General features: G+C 33.7%; 1 protein-coding gene across 1 annotated transcript in view; it reads left to right on the forward strand.

Annotated features, from left to right (window-relative positions):
* Positions 1 to 18,342, forward strand: part of LOC145287802 (LHFPL tetraspan subfamily member 6 protein-like) — a 145,226-nt gene that overhangs the window by 29,933 nt on the left and 96,951 nt on the right. The window lies entirely within an intron of this gene.

Below are 18,342 nucleotides of genomic sequence, written 5' to 3' on the forward strand. Positions count from 1 at the left end.
TATTATATAATTGTCATTTTTTGGAAGTTTTTTTTGAGGGGGGGGGGGAATAATCATCTAATCAGTGACTACGACTTTTTTATGTCTGTGTGATTTTTAAAAGTTATTTTACATTTCTAGTCGTTATTCAAAAGACTAATTATACAAGGGACGTTCCTAAAGTAATGCCTCGTAATTTTATTCCATCCGAATGGATCAAAGGAGATTACAAATTGCGTTGTTAAGGTAACTGAACTGAAAGTTTCATCTCTCTGTTGCAGATATTGACGTCGTGAGACTCGAAGAAAGCAACACCTGTCATGGACGTGTGTTATTGAATTCCTGGCAAAAGTGCATTGAGAATGGTGGTAACTATGTAGAAAATAAATTCTGGGGCACGGAAGGCCGCTTGTTTTAATGGTACAACTCCCATCTTCATAGTTCTTCAATTTTTCAAATAAAAAAAAAAACAGGATTTATTTTTGGAACGACCTCATATGACAAAACATGTTCCGGACGCCCATGCACAGCCATTGTTCATCGCTGGCAAAAGAACTTTGAGAATGGTGGTAGCTATGTAGAAAAATAAATGTTGGAATACAAAAGATCGATCGTTTTAATGGTACCACTCTTGTCTTCGTAGCTCTTCAACTTTTTGAATTAAAATAAAAATAGGAGGATTTACTTTTGGAACGATCCTCGTATGTTTGGATTTTTCTCGAAGAATTTCATTCTTATAATTTTGTTTTGACTTGAAATTCTTTAAGAAAAAATTTGCACTTTGATATTTTTCTCATTGATCGTGTTATCTAGATTTCCTTTGTCGATCATTTTTTTCACTTTCTTTAGCGATGTGAATTCTCCACTTTTTATTTCTTTTAATCTAGAAAAGTCAAATTTCTGCTTAAATCGCTAGAACCTCCGTTTTTTTGGTTGCATTTCGGTCTTTGACCGAAATCTGCTTGTTTTTCTTTCTTTCTTTTTTTCTTTTTTTTTCTTTGAAAAGAAAGAGATTTTTTTGAAAAGAACAGAGCACTTACTTTTTAGATTTTATTCCTTTTTCTCATGTTTGATCTTTCCTTTTCGTTCCCTGTTTTTTTTTTTTTTTTCCATTTCGTCTTCTGTTTCCTCTTCCCTTCTCTGTCTTGTCTTGCATTGCCCCCCCCCCCCTTATGACAGTTCTCTCAGAAATCTGAAATTTTAATTTTTCCGCAAAGGCTAAGACAACTTCAGCCAATTCAATAACTTTCATTTCATCTCAAAACTACTTCATGTCTCTCCCTCTACCCCTCACGTGCACTCACTGGCTTTCTTTTAAATTGATTTTAGTTGTTCTTTTTAGCTGTCCTCTACACATACACAGACACACATGGAAAGACGGGTGGCTCTCTCCCGTCCCCACGCACGAGGAATTAATTTTAGTTTCAGGTTTTTGGGGGTCATTGGCTGCTCACATCTAGCATCACGCAGACAGCAACCCTAATTTTTAATGATGCTAACAAAATGTACTATTTATATTCTTTCATGGGTTACGCTAGATTCATGGTCATCCCTGTAAGAGGCCAAGCAATGGAGGCAATGGCAACTTTCTAATTGATATAGCAGTTATAAACTGAGGGAAAATCTATATGAGATTAGTTTGATGTTTTTACGTATTTTATATACCAAATAAAAAGAACCACAATGAGATAATTGATTAGTTGTTGTTGTTTTCGGGGGATTTTTTTTTTTTTGTTTTACAAGAGGATCAGTACTTATCAAGACCAAAGGTCACTCGAGGATAAGTGTTAATCAGTGTCAGGAGGGCGGTGAGACAACACTGTGATGATTAGTAATGATAGTGGTGATTTGACAAAATTTGATTATTTAAGAAGGCAGTTCAACAACAATTTGTTTACATTGGACTTAGAAACGACCACGTTATATTCAGCTAGGAAGCAGCTCCACAGTATAATGTTCCACAAACGGACAGTTCTAGGAAAGAAACTGTGCTCATGGAATTTCCGTTCAATTATAGGTCCATGTAGAAAGTAAGAGAAATTGTTGAGAATGGTTGTAGGCAGAAGAGTGTTTGCTGGGAATCTTTTACATGGGGTGAGGGAAGAACCAATGATTGGAGTTCAGTCGAGCACCTGCAATGAAAATAGCGGTAGACCAGTGATAGGCTCGCAACGTCTCTTTTGTAAGATAGGGATTGCAGGGAGGAGAAAAAGGACATCGTTCACTAGATTTCGAAGCAAGTTTTATAGCTTGACAGGAAAGGGTGCTCTAAGCAGCTTCTCACCATTCCAATCACTATACCGCGACACACCGGTGTGCGGCGGAATGGTTTTTGTGCGGCGAAGAATTCATAAGTAGGAGTTACAAGTTGTTATATCAATCCGAGTTGTATGTATTAATAAATACACATTATGACTTATATAATAGTGATGTTTAAATATAAAAAGAAACAAACCGCATAAATCGTTTAAATTGCAAAATATTTTTCTTTTTTTTTTTTACAGGGGGGTCACTACTTATCAAGGCCCGAATGCCCCTCAGGGATAAGGTTTATTGCGTGTACAGTTAGTATTGGGGGTTTTGATAGAGTGTCTTACTTAAGGGGGCGGTTTGTCAGGAGTTTGTTTATGTTGGACTTGAAGACGTCCAAGTTGTAGTCAGGTGGGAAACAGGCAAGCGGCAGAGATTTCCACTGGCGTTCAAGAAATAGTTTTTCCCTACTGTATAATATATATTTTATAATTTAAAAAAAGGAAATTTTATTTAAAAAAAACACACACACACACACACACGCATCAAAAAAAGAAAAGGAAAAATTGTTTTCCAAATTATTAAAATTTTAGCAGTGAAAGAAAGATACAATCTTCAGACTAACCGATTAGCTTTAAGCAGCAGCAGCAGCAGCAGCAGCAGCAGCAGATCTCAAAGCAATGGTTCTCAACCACCGTGTCGTGGCACACCAGTGTGATGCGGAATGATTACTGATGTGCCGCAAAGAAGTCATAGATGAAAAACAGCTTTCGTATAGACTGCAGTTTGTATCAATTAAATAAAAGAAATAAGATATCTGGCCTTGGTTTTTTTTTTTTTTAATTTAAAAAAAAAAAAATTTGATTTGAGAATATTAAGTAGGACGACCCCCCTGGTGTGTTTGTGGTATTATGGTGGCTGAGAACTCTAGTTAGGATTGAGGAAATCCCTCTATGTTCAGGCAATTTGTATTTTTGTAACTGCTAGAGTGACCCTTTTTTTTGGGGGGGGGTACTCCATTAAAAACAACCTTTTGTCAAATTTTGCTCTCATGGAGAAGCAAATAAATGCAATAAAATACTCGCATATTTTTTTACTTACGTAATACTGATGTTTAAATATAAAAAAAAAGGAAATAAAATGTGTAATAAATCGTTTGTTTAAATTGTTCAATACTTTAAACTTATCAATGTTTATAAACATTGATTTTATAAACGTTGTGATGCTTTCTGCCATCTATCTCATTTACAATATTAACAGATTTTTTTTGTTGCCATTTTTTATACAATATTCATGTATTGTGCGGGCGAATAGTGAATACTTGATATAACTTTTATACGAATAAAAAAATTGCCTTAGATGATTTATTTTATTGCAAAAGTCTTGATACTTAGAATGTATTCATTTTTTGTGATGGGTGTACCGCAAAAATTTAAAGAGCTCAACAGTGTGCCTCAAAAAATTTAAAGAGCTCAATAGTGTGCCTCAAAAATTTAAAGAGCTCAATACTGTGCCACAAAAACGTAAAGATCTCAACAGTATTCCATCATAAAAAAAAAGGTTGGGAACCACTGCCTTAACGTCTACTGTTCATTCTCTGATCACAAGCATTTATGATGAAACTTGTGATTTAATAGAAGGAATTATTTAAACCAATCAGAATGGATGATTCTCTTAACACCCCTATCCCCCTCCTTAATCGAAGGCAATACTAAATTTCTGCTGATGCTACACTAAAGTTAATTTGTCCTTAGTCAATGTAGGGGAAACCCTTCTATGCTAAGGCAATTTGTACTTTTTGTAACTGCCAGAGTGCCCCTTTTGGGGGGAGCTGGTTTTTCTCCCTCCTTTAAAAACGACCTTGTGTCACATTTTGCTCTCATGCAGAAGCAAATAAATGCAATAAAATACTCACATTTTTTTACTTACGTAATGCTGATGTTTAAATATAAAAAAAAAGGAAATAAAATGCATAATAAATCGTTTGTTTAAATTGTTCGATACTTTAAACTTATCAATGTTTATAAACATTGATTTTATAAACGTTGTGCTGCTTTCTGCCATCTATCTCATTTACAATATTAACAGATTTTTTTTTGTTGCCATTTTTTATACAATATTCATGTATTGAGAATTAAGGTTTCAACCGGGAAGAAATAAGATTGTGGAAGAATAGTGAAAATTTGATATGACATTTTATATGAATAAAACAATTGCCTTAAATTATCGTTATTTTTTATTAGTTTATTGTAAAAAAGAAAAAAAAAAGGTAGTGTAGTAATTGTTAATAGTGTACATTGGGTAGAATTTGTATTATTTAAGGAAACGGCTCAACAAGAACTTGTTTACATTGGACTTGAAAGCTACCATATTGTAATCGGCCGGGAAACAGACTAGTTGGACTGTATTCCACAGGTGGGCAGTTCTAGGAAAGATTATAAAACTTGTCTCTTGTAATAGGCTCCAAATGTTAGATCTTTCGACCTATTATAGGAACGGCCATATTTGATATTTGATCAGTTATAAGATATTATAGATGTATCTTTAATATCCTATTTTTATAATAAGATATTATAATTGTGTCACCACTACTATTTATTCCTCTTTGATTCCATTAACAAATCCATGAACTTTGACATATTTATTCCTGCATAACTAAAGATAATAAGTCTGTTTCTATATCGTCATTACTATTGTAACTAACTTGGAGTTCTCACATAGGCCATTATCAAACATTACTCACTGATAATAACCAAAGTCTCCTCAGATTTTCAGTACTCTTCACCTCTTTCAATAACAATAAATAATACATGATTTTGCATTATCACAACAGCCACTTATCATTGATTTCTTGCTGGCAATAACCATTGTTATTCACTGGGATTTCGGTGGTAATAAGCCTCCTCAAGGTCTCAGTATTCTTTGCATTAATCAAGTGGAGGTCTGGTTAGTGCTCTCTCTTCTCGGTCCTTCCATCCTCCTTGACCCATCACAACTATTTTCTTAAGAATTATTATTTATTATTCCTGCATAGAAGAAAAGAGACTCATTATTGTACCTTGTGTGTATATGTGGGGGGTGGGGGTACAGCCGCATGTATGTAAATTATATGTTGATAAAAAAAAACATTCTTTTTCCAAATGCTTAGAGAGACACTCGTGGGAGGTTGCTTTGTCATAAAATACGCTTAAATATGATATTTTAATTTGTCCAGATTTTTTATATATTTTGGTAGTCATGATTTCAAAGGTTTTAAAAAAAAAAGTATTTAGGTACCATCAGCTAGAATCGAAACCGAAAGCAAAACTGTAGCATTCAAAGCTGGTGACGTTACCTCTGAACTAACGTGACACGCATATAAATTGATTAAAAATTATAAATAAAAAATAAACTAAGATGAATGTACAAAATGTATAACGATTTTTTCACTTTTGACCCATTTTTGACCCCTTAAAAACTATTTTAACCGGCTAAAGACCCAATAAAGAATGGTTCATAAAAAAATCCAATTATTTGAGGCCCTTAGCGCCGTTCTGCGACTTTTACTTTCGGAAGATATAGAGTTTGAAAATATGGAGACAAACAGACAGACATATAGTCTTTTATATATTAGATAAAAAAAAAATGTTAGCGAGTGATTGAATCAAGATACAATGAGAGGAAGCAAGAGAAATTTATAGATAGGTAAGAGTCACATAAGTAACTTGTTCAGTTGATTATAAATTACAGCAAACTAGAAGAATTAAAACAATAAAAAAAATTGTTTTTCAAATATAACTCAATCACAGAACTAAGATATATTTTAGTATATATTTTGTGTTAACCAAGCCTTAGGGAAACACACGTCGATTAACTGATAGTGTGATAATACATATGCAAGGGAGGAAACTCATGTATATGTAATGAGTATATAAGAGGTAACTCTTTTTTTTTTTATAAATCGTGCCTGTCATGTTTCGATTTTTAAAACCGGAAGTTTACAGTAAACTAGACCGATTTAAAACAAAAAGATTTTTTTTAAACATAACTCAATCTCAGAAGTAAAGTATATTTTTTAGTATGTATTTTGTATTAACCAAGCCTTGGGGAAACAAACGTCGATTGCTTTATTGCGTCTATCAACAAATAAATTGTTAATTATTCTGTACCCTTTTTTTTTTTTTTTAATGTTACTAATGTTTTTCTTTTTCTTTTTTTAGGTAAGTGAATTTTTTTTCCCCTCAAATCACAAGAAATGAAAAATATTAAGGTATGTATCAAACGTAGTTAAATGTCACAACATTAAAATAAATAAGTTAATTAATAATTTGAGAAGATTTGGATCATTTTTTTTTATATATATATATATATTGGGGCCGTACGTCAGTAAATAGAGATTATGTTAACTAGTATAAATTTTGGTGAGGATCACATGAAGTACATTTCAGGATAACATTGGTGGCAAACGGAAATAAGCCCGGTCCAAATAGCATGATTGAAGCAAAAGGTCAGAAAAAAAAGTGTCTTGATTCTGATAGTGTTTATTTCGATCAATAAATTTTTGTTTGAGCCGAGATATGTTCACCTAAATTTAAAAGCTAAAAAACCGCAAGAACTTTCTTGTCAACCTGATATTAATAAGAATAAGTAATAATAGTAACACAAATAATTAATAATATTAATAATTAATACTAATAAGCGATAATATTAATAATAATGATTAATTGTATTAATGATATCTGTATGTTTTACTTCCGATAATCTACCGAACTTCATCATCTCAACGGCGGTCACAAAATGATGGCGAGAACAATTAATTCTACTGCGTTTGCTATAAATTATTTATTGTTTTTAGTTTTGATTATACGGTTTCGATTGTTAACTATTCTGTATTTTGTCCGTTTTCTTATCGCTGTATATTTTCATATGCAGTAAAACCCCAGAACTCTGAAAATGTGACAATGATACATGTTCATTCAAACAATTCTGAGGCAGCATGTTCAGGATTGCAGAATAGAATGCAAAAGAAGATCATTGTGTGATTATGCAGAGGGTCTAATGTGAATGTATATCATCGCAGTTTTGGTCTGTTCAACTGCAGCACAGGGCGATATTTAAGCATTGCGGTGAGGCAAGAACCATGTCTGTTTAAATGTATGTATCCATGCATGCATGTATGTATGTATGTCTGCCTTAAACTTTCGACAGAGGTGACAGATTTTCACAAGATCGGTATCGTTTTGAAGCTCGACCCGTCGGACGACAAATATCGAAAAATTAGCTAAAAACATTAATTCCTTCATCCTCAACTGAGCACTTTTCTACAAAGAGGGGTCGCTGTTTTTGCTGATATTTTCGAAAGTCATCCCCTCTTTTCGAATGACTAGCCTTAATTTATACACCTTCGCCACTTCCGGTTTGGTGAGAGACGCAACGGCAAAGACATCACTTCTTTTTTTTGTGTTCTTTTCCTCCATCGCGGTATGGGTTCGAGACTGCCTGCCTGCCCCTGCCCACTACCACTTATTATTTATTATTTTTTTTTTTTGCTCAACATACACCTCAAAACACCCGGGCAACGCCGGGCAACCAGGCTAGTTTATAACGTTATTTAATTATATGCATGTGTTTTATATACTGTACTGTATTTTATTACTAATTTTTGATGCCGTATCCCAGGGTTCTACAGTATATTCATATTCATATGTAGTCGTGTAAGTGAAGGCAAGGAAAGCGATCATCTTGGTCGCTGTTTTGTTGTGTTGATAAAACATTTTTCATCCAAATAAAATTCTGAAATGAAAATCTTTCAACATGTATACATGGAATACTGCTGCCACATCTGGGCAGGAGATGCTAGAAAGGACTTGTCTTGCCTTGATAGGGTTCAAAATAGACTTCGTGACCTCGTGGAAGATGTCCTTTTCTCTTCGCTGCAACCTCTATCTCACAGAAGAGATGTTGCGAGTTTGTCTCTGCTTTATCGTTATTTTCATGGAAAGTGTTCGACTGAGCTTCAATCTATGGTCCCCCCCATCGCTAATCTTTCACAAGAAACACTCGTCTAGCTGAAAACACTATCGATAATCCCCCCCACTCTTTATCTGTGCCTAAACCTAAACGTAGATTCCATGAACAAAGCTTCTTTCTTTGAACTGCACGCCTGTGTGTCTTCCGTTTTACTGCTTTCCAGCTGTCTATAATATGGTTGTCTTCAAGTCCAACGTGAACAAGTTTCTGATGAGCCGTTCCACTTAAGTTAACAAATTTACCGAACTTCCATTACTATCGATTACTATATTGTCCTTTTGACTACTGTACACTCTTTAACCCTTATCCTTGAGTGGCCTCTCAGCCTTGATAAGTAGTGACGCCTATGTAAAAAAAAAAAAATGTATACGGTTTGGTAGAGAATTTACGGCGCAATCACATTGGCACACCAGTTTTAATCAAATCACTGAAGTTAAGCAATGCTGAGCCTGGCCAGTATCAGAGGGGTGGCCATTTGGGACTACCAAGGCGTTATATGTAGGTAAAAAGGCAAGTCATCCCTCCTATTTTACACAGTTTGTGTAGTGGTGGTTTGCACACACATCAGCAGCCATATGAAAAGATGATGGGAGCTAACCCTAACTCCATCATTTCGACCGCGGTCGCAAAATGATGATGGTGATGATGATGATTCAGACAAAGAAGAAAAAAATGCCAGACTTTCAATTATGGTAAAAGAATTAGCATTTTTTTTTTTTTCCTCGATTCCATTACCAATTCCTGCAGACTAACTTCGCTTCTATGTGCATATGGGAAAATCGGTATTTACTTATTTGCAGTTTCTGCCAAGAGTTTGTTGATGCTAAATGCCAGAAGATGTGTATGCAGGTGCAAATTACGGTTTGGCTTCAGGAATTTTAAACATTTTCATCAACTTTTATTTGAGAGGGGGGGGCTATTAACTGACTTCAACCTACAAACTTAGAAAACTTCTTTTTATATACACTGTTTCCTCTACCCCATACACACACACGCACACGCGGATATGTGCCTAAAAGCAGAAAGACCACCAAGACAGTTTTTTTTTTGGGGGGGGAGGGGGTAAAAGCCTTCAGTTTACCGCCATGTTCTGTTTTTTGCATTTAAGTCCTGTATTGCTCATATCATTTTAGAATTAGTTCCGATAGATCTAACAGATCACATTGTAAACCATAATTGCACTTCAAAGGATGGCTAGAATCTTTAAAAAGATCTCTCGGTTGGAGTGTCTGAAATAGCGGGTGAATGTCTGGCGTCTGGTAGGATGCCCCATCCCCATCAAACACAAAATGAAAAGAAAATTGAAAATGAACTTGAATGCCGACTAGACACTATCCTCGAGTGTCTAATGTCTCTCTGTACAGGGGTTTTGTCAGAACAACCTGGCATGAGGATACTTTCTCCATAGAAATAAACCCTGACTAAATATTTGAAACTAGCCTTGGTGCCCGGCGTTGCTCGGGTGTTTGGGGGAGAAATAATATGAAAATAAATGGAAGTGGCGAAGGTTTAAATTAAGGCTAGTCAATCGAAAAGAGAGTATGACTTTCAAAAATATCGGCGAAAAAAGCGACCCCTCCTTGTAGAAAAGTGCCCAGTTGAGGGTGAGGGTATTAATGTTTTTAGCCAATTTTTCGATATTTGTCGTCCGACGGGTCGTGCTTCAAAACGATACCGATCTTGTGAAAATCCGTCGCCTCTGTCGAAAGTTTTAGGCAGCCATACATACATGCATACATACATACATACATACATACATGCATGCATACATTTAAACAGACAGGTGAGATTTATATAATAGATAACATAGTATTTTTGACTCAAATAAGATCTTGGAATGGCTACAAAGTGTGTACGTCAATATGTATACGTGTATACGCACATGTACATATATATATATATATATATATATATATATATATATATATATATATATATATATATATATATATATAATTTTATTTTAATAATTGAATTTATTTATTTTATAACATCCTTCTAAAATAAAAGTAATTCTAATACCTAAACAGATTTTTTTTTGTCAGATTTTTCCATGGCCATAATCTTCTTCTTTTTTTTTTTTTTTTTTTTTTTTTTACTAGAGGGTACCATTTATCAATGCCAAAGAGCTGCTAGGAGATAAGGGTTAATGACTGTTGGATAGACTATGAGACAATACCATGATGATCAGTAATGGTAGAACTTGGGTAGGGTTTGATTATTTAAGAAGACGGCTCAAAAATAACTTATTTACATTAGATTTGAAAACGATCATGTTATAGTCAGCTGAGAAGCAGCCCAGCGGCATTGTGTTTCGCAAACGGACAGTTTTAGGAAAGAAACTCTGCTCATGGAATTTTCGTTTAGTTTTATGTAGAGATACTGTTAAGCATACAGCAATTTTATCAAGATTTTTATTGGACCTGCTGTAGGTCTAACTACTTTCCATTTTTCTTTTGTTTACTGCGTTGAAAAGTGTATAATCGAAATTGAGGACAGGTGATAATTATTGGTTATCTTCTTTCCCGCCTTAGCAAGCCTTCTATCCCTCTCCCACCACGTCCACCTTGCTTTCTCCACAAGTCATGCGGTCGAGAAATAGCAGCCATTTTTTTTTCTTCTTCTTCTCGCATTCTCCCACCTTTACAAAGTATCCGCTTATTGATTTTGGACTCTGGCTTTGTCTGTCTGGGAATACTAATTTGAATTGTTCGCAACCTCATTTTGATTTTGTCTCTTCCCTGGCCGACAAGGAAGGCGCAGTGTGACGTCAGAGAACGGGACTACATTTCCAGCATACGTTAATTTATTATCAAATCGGAAGGGCAGGATTATCGTGAATTGTGTCAGCCATTAAGATATCGTCTGTACAAGAAAGGAACTAAATTCGCATTCACTCCTAAACTAATTAACGGATCATTATTATATTTGAAATACTCCGCTAGGCTTAAGGTTTAGTAATGTGGACTTTATTTTTTATTTTTTTATGAAAAATAAATACTTCAAGGTAAAATGATAAGTGTTAGATTAATATAGGGTGGAACGACATAAGTGTCGACCTAAAGAAAACAACACTACAGCTTTATTTTAAAACTTTTATTGAAAAAATCAATTCAGGTAACTTGATGATCTAGTAGAGCTGACATCTATTCAATTTAGCCACCTTCAGCCTCAATAACTGCCTTGATACAGGTCCGGAACTAGGAGCATGCCTTTTCACGTGCACCAGTGGGAACTTCGCGAATATTCAGTGGATGGCGGCGATCAGGCTGGCTTTAGTGTTGTGGGAGGTCATATTGGTGATGTTCTCGACGTATGACCAAATGAAATAGTCTAGTGGGTTATGGTCGGGAGAGGGGTCGGGCCATTGAGGGAAGGGTTTAAAGTCATAGCAGTACTTCTGAAGCCAAGCTCGAGTCTCTTTGGACTTGTGGGCTGGCGCCGAGTCCTGTTAACGTGCATATGTGCTTTAACAGTTGCTCCTGCTGATTTTATATGCGCTCATACGTTACACTTATATATGTATATATTTTGGCAACAAGTCATTATCAAGACACGCTTGATTAAATACGGCAGTTTTCTTTTTTTTCTTTATTTTCTGTTGATTTTCTCGTTCTGTTACACCACAACTTACCAACTGAAACGAGAAAAAAAATACTCGGCGGATCAAGAAAATCAACAGAAAAATCAAGAAGAAAGAAAACTGTTGTATTTAATCAAGCATGCCTTGATTATATATATATATATATATATATATATATATATATATATATATATATATATATATATATATAGCCACTCTGATGCATCGTAGACGACGAAACACGTGTCAGTGGATAATTACATTTTAAAAATAATAATATATATACCGCTCCCCATGTGGGGGTACCAAGTTGGTTAAAAGGGAAAATTATTCCCAACTCGCATTTAGGTAAAAATGCACTTTCGTAAATAATTGAATTCATTCAAAACATATCGCTAAAAATATACTAGCCTGGGTGCCCTGCGTTGGCTGGGCGTTTGGAGGTGTGTGTTGAGCTAAAAAAAAAAGTGGTAGCAGGCAGGCAGGCAGGCAGGCTCGAACCCGTACCGCAAAAGAGAAAAAGAACGTGGGGGGGGAACAAAACAATGTGACGTCTTTGCCGTGCGTCCATCGCCAAACCGGAAGTGGCGAAATTAATGCTAGTCAATCGAAAAGAGGTGATGACTTTCGAAAATTCGGCGAAAAAAAGCGATTCTTCTCTGTAGAAACGTGCCCAGTTGAGGGTGAAAGAATTCATGTTTTTAGGAACTGTTCGATATTTGTCGTCTGAAAGGTCGAGCTTCAAAATGATACCGATCTCGTGAAAATCTGTCGCCTCTGTCGAAAGTTTAAGACAGATATACAAACATACTTACATACACTCATGTAAACATACAGGTGACATTTATATTATAGGTAATCGCCACTTCTGGCCACAGGATCCGTGCCTAACTGGTTTAGTAAAATATGTATATTATCAGGAGAGTAGTTCATACTGTGAATAGTGTGAGTGTTACTAATTTGATTACACATATCAGTGATTTCTTCGGTTTTTTTTCTAATTTTTAAATTATCAAAAAATGGTAAAACGAAATCGTTGGGGTTTAGCGGTCTGTTTGGTAGTTTATCTTTTGCCGTATACTGCAGTTATACATGATACAGTTTTCCCAATACACGACCACTGATCCTGAAAAAGAAAAGAGTAAGATTTTCTCAGCTTATCTGAAGACATCCTGTGTATGAGATAATTAGCTTTTGTTCATTCCATGCATCATTTTCAATCCTCTCATAATATTCTTCATCATTCAACTGGCAATTGACCCATCTCATTGACCTTTATCCTCGAGTAGCTTTTGGCCGTTATAAGTGATGCATCGTGAATATATAGATGACCCACTTATTAACATTCATTTCCGAAGAATTTCCATATTCTAGTAGATGATGAATATGCAGATCTCTGAACGATAATGTTTTGTCCGTCATTTCTTTTTGTGCGTTTCAAATATACTCACGTTTATTTATGCCAGTGTGAACTGATTTACACCGTAAATTATTTGATTTGATTCCACTTTTAGTTTCCGTGTTCGTTCTTGATTACATTAAAGAATGTTAACACTTCTCAACTTGTTTGCTAATTTCTTTCTTCATTTTTTTTTTCTATTAAAAAAAAAAAAAAAAAAAAAAAAAAAGATGGCGAACAATAAGAATTCCCAGCTCACCGTTCTCAAATTCCTAAGCTCACCTGTGCACAATTCTCGTAATTGCTCGCCATTTTCTTTGTTGATTTTAATTTAATTTTTATTGTTTTAGGTGTTATGTGGAGCGGATGTTTTTTTTTTCTTCTTTCTTTTTTCTTTTTTTCTTTTTCGCTCACCTGGTTGCCCTTGAAAAGTCTTTTCTTTGATTTTTTTTTTTTTTATTATTATTATTCTCCTGCTTCTCGTCAGATTTAGATTATAAATCTTCTCTAGGCAAAATCCAGCATCAATCGAGAATAGGAAGCCATTTTACTACTGAGTGAAAGCGAACACACGTATGTCTAAGGGGTGGGGAACTGTATTAGACGTGATGAGCCTGAACCTAGATCGAGTAGTGGAAGTGGCATTTTTAAGATAACGATGGGGGAAGGGCAGGCGCAGTAAGAGTTCCCTAAAAGGATAGGTGGTGCCTAAAAGCGGAAGTCAAGAAATCCCGTCACTTTCATCGGAGAGTAGTTCTGCTACTCTCTCAGCCTGTTAACGAAAACAGACGCAAGACACGGCGGTCCGGCCAACCGGAGAGAAGGATAAGGACAGAGGTTCACAGGTGGCCAAAAGTCAACCTCTCAATGTAACAGAGCCGCTGGCTGACATGTGTGCATCAGCAGCTACGGTATCTTACATATTGCAAATGAGCAAGTCGGTGCGCGAGGTGACGTTGCAGCAGAGGAAGAGAAGGGAAAGGGAAGTGGAGAAAAAAGGAACCAAATGAGTTACAAGAGAACTTGGACGCATGAGACAATGCAAGATACATTCCGAACTTTGAACAAAAAAGTGGTCGGACAATTGTATGTCGTGGGATGAGATGCAGACCGCAGCGGAAAGAAAAAGAGAGATTTAAAAAAAAAAAAAAAAAAAAAAAAAAAAAACGCGTTGCTGGGCAGTAAGGCGAAGACGGGTTAGCGTGAGAGATTTGAAACTCGTGTTGCGACAAGACAAACAGACATATCAACACAGGAGAAGAAAAAAGCAAGTGTTCGACGATAAAGTTTTGTTAAATGCATGGTGAACTAAGAGACTTTTAAACAATACGTTGTTTCGAAAGTACCGTCAAGAAATGCCTTTTATTTCAACTTAGAAAAAAGCTAAGTTAGATTTTTTTTTCTTTGCGACCGTCTGTGTATGCAACGTGCTGGGCCCGTTAAAATGTAAAGACAGTGTTTAAGATTAACGATTTTATTACATCAGTATATGTGAAAGGATTATTCCCACCCCTATTCAGATCCCCCCTCTCTCTCTATCGTACACATACATTTGATTTTTATCTCTTCTTTCCAAATCATCCCATTCTCTCTCTCTCTCTCTCTCTCTCTCTCTCTCTCAGGTTTAAATGTAATGTAAATCAACATCTTGTTAATCTTTCCTATGCACGGTTGCAAATAGTAGCCCGTTACGTTCAAGTGGCGATATGCCTTGTTAGTGGTGAACATGAGTAGATGTATCAGAATCGGCCATTAAAAATGTCGTATATGAACTTGAATAAATCAACTTACTATCTTTCGAAGCTTATAACTACTTGAAAAATGTAATTCAACCTCTAATTTATTTTCAATTAAAGACCAAATTTTTAAAAAATAACAAGTTTAATAGCAAAGTATGCAATATTTGTTTTTTAAATCGGTTTTCTTTTAAAAAGATTTACAGAAAATCAACGAAATTTTACTTAGTTCGATTATAAAAATATATATAAATTCCAAAAAATCACTTACCTATAAAAAATTCTATTTGATGTGTATTTCCATTGTTCATTGTTAAGAATTTATCCATATTTATACTAATATTCCATGCCCTTTTTAAATAAAATACTTTTTTAAACAAGGATTTAAAAAAAAACGCGAACTCAGATTTTTTTACTGGTCAAATAAAGGGAGAGAAATCTCTGATTTTTTTTTTCGCGATTATCTTACGGTGACTTATAAACGCCAGAATTAATGTCTTTTTATTGCGTGCTGTTAACTAAAATTAGTATTTTGGGGCCTCCATAGCTGAAAAAAAGCACACATTCACTTATAAGTTTTTTCTGTTAAACAAAAAATCCAGTCGACCGATTTTTTTAAATTCTCTTAATGAAATACACGAGTTTTTGATTATTATATCTTATTTCTACTTTATCGAGTGAATTTTGTTTTTAAATATCTAAAAAAAAAAAGAAAACATTGAATGAAATAGAAAAAATTGCCGTCAGCGTCCGGTATTTACTTGACGATATAAGCATAACATGAGCTTTCATTAAAAAAAAATCAACGTGGTTTACAAAAAAAATGGGGTTTTACACTTTGGACTTTACAGGTAAAATTCTAAAAAACACTTCTTTTTTGTTGTTGTTGTTGTTGTTGTTGTTGTTGTTGTTTTAAATTAGAATATTTTATTTATTGATCTTTTATCTTCAATTTGTGATAAATATACTTTGGTACGTTAATTAATTATTAAAATTTTAATAGACATTTTAAAATGGGGGGAGGGTTAAAAAAAACGTTTGTCTAAAATATTATATTCGATTTATTGGAAAGAGCATAAAATTCCACATTGACCCTGAAAATATCGTAAAAATTGAACCAATAGAAAAATTTTGACAGATTTTTAAAATTTAAAAATGGAAAAAAATTTTACTCGTAAAATTCAATTGATTTTATACGTTAAAAAAAATGGCTGGTTGAACGCGCACCGGCACTTTGTAAACACCTGTTTTTTTTTTTTTAAATAAAAACTAATATTTCTATTCTTTCTTGAACAACTTTGATAGTGTATTTTGGAAGTATATTCCATACAGAAAATAAACAACCCACTTTAAAAAGAGAAATTACGATTTTTTTTTCTTCTTTTTATATATTTTTTATTCGCAGTTTTGTGTTAGGGGTGTCAAAAATTACCCCAAAATTCTGATACACCTAGAACATGAATAGAAAAAAAATCCGGGGGGAATTGGTAAGGTTAGATTTAATAGAAAGAAAGATAAATAACGACCTGGCAAGCGATAAGTTAGTTTTGATTAGCAATTTTTTAAAACCGTTAAACAGATGTTAAATCAAATATGATAATGTCGTGTTCCTTATTTACTGCTAAATGTTTGATTAATTGCCATGTTTTCAGCGTTAAACAGGATTAAATTGAAGTTCTCATAACATTGAAATAGATTTTCTAAACGGACGACATTAAGTAGCTTTGCCAATTATTCCCGCCTTTTTAAGTAGAAAGAGAAAATTTTAAAAGTATATAAATTTTCGAGATGTTTTACTAAGATTTTTTTTTTTAAATATTTATCCATTTTTTTAATACTTTTTATTTCAAGAAAAGATAAATCTTACCATCTTGAAAGATATGATGAAATTCATTCTTGCCTGCAGTGGCATTGCAATTTATTTAATCCTTTCATTTCATATTCTTTCACGTCTGCAACAAATGGAAATTGATAGGAATTGAAGTTAGTTTAATAATCCCGCCCGAGTTACCTCCCATATCTACGATAATTTTAAACTCTGGAACCTGCGTAAATGTTTTCAATTTTATTATCACTTATTTTCTAATTTGTTTCGCTTTTCAATTAATTTTTAATTTGATTTGTTGTGGCCTCGTAGGCCGTTAATAATGAAGACGGACACAGTGGTATAATTAACAATAACTCTTCTAGCAAAAGTTTGTTACAGATGTATACGTCATGATTCTGGGGCCATAACTGCTTTGAATCACAGTACATTTTCTACTGTAGATAGATATGAGACAAGATGAGAAGGTGAGGAGGGTCAAGCCAGCGTTACCTGGGGTGCCTTGTTTGCACTCCAATCAGGTGCCTCAGACAGTAAGAAATAAACTTACTCCACTCCAAAAAGGGGGTGGGGAAATAAAAAAAAAAAGCCAAACGACAATGACCTCATCTTTTCTTTTATATTTTATAATAAGTTTAAAGGATGGCTCAAGCAAGATCACTTTCTCCAATAAAGGTTTATGCTTACACAAAACAAACAAGGCTGAGCATTTTTTTAAAAGAATATTGAAAGTCTACAATAGTTTATTGGAGTCCATTCATTATATTCAATCCTCTCACAATAATCTTCATCATTCAACTAAAAATAAATCCATCCGTACATCTCATTAACCCTTATCATCAAGTGGCATTTCGCTTGAGAAGTGTCGTAGCCTTGGAGGCCGGTAATAATCAAGACAAGCAGTGATATAGTTGACAAAGAGTATTAGAAAAAGTATGTTACAGAAGTACACGTCATGATTCCGGTGGCAATAATTGCCACGAATTGTGTTATATATATATATATATATATATATATATATATATATATATATATATATATATATATATATACATATACGAATATATATATATATATATATATACGAATATATATATATATACATATACGAATATATATATATATATATATATATACGAATATATATATATATACATATACGAATATATATATATATATATATATATACGAATATATATATATATACATATACGAATATATATATATATATACATATACGAATATATATATATATATACATATACGAATATATATATATATATACATATACGAATATATATATATATATACATATACGAATATATATATATACATATACGAATATATATATATATATACATATACGAATATATATATATACATATACGAATATATATATATATATACATATACGAATATATATATATACATATACGAATATATATATATACATATACGAATATATATATATATATACATATACGAATATATATATATATATATACATATACGAATATATATATACATATACGAATATATATATATATACATATACGAATAT

Source organism: Euprymna scolopes, chromosome 11 (genome assembly GCF_053919585.1).
Source record: "Euprymna scolopes isolate OS-2025 chromosome 11, ASM5391958v1, whole genome shotgun sequence".
NCBI lineage: Eukaryota > Metazoa > Mollusca > Cephalopoda > Sepiida > Sepiolidae > Euprymna > Euprymna scolopes.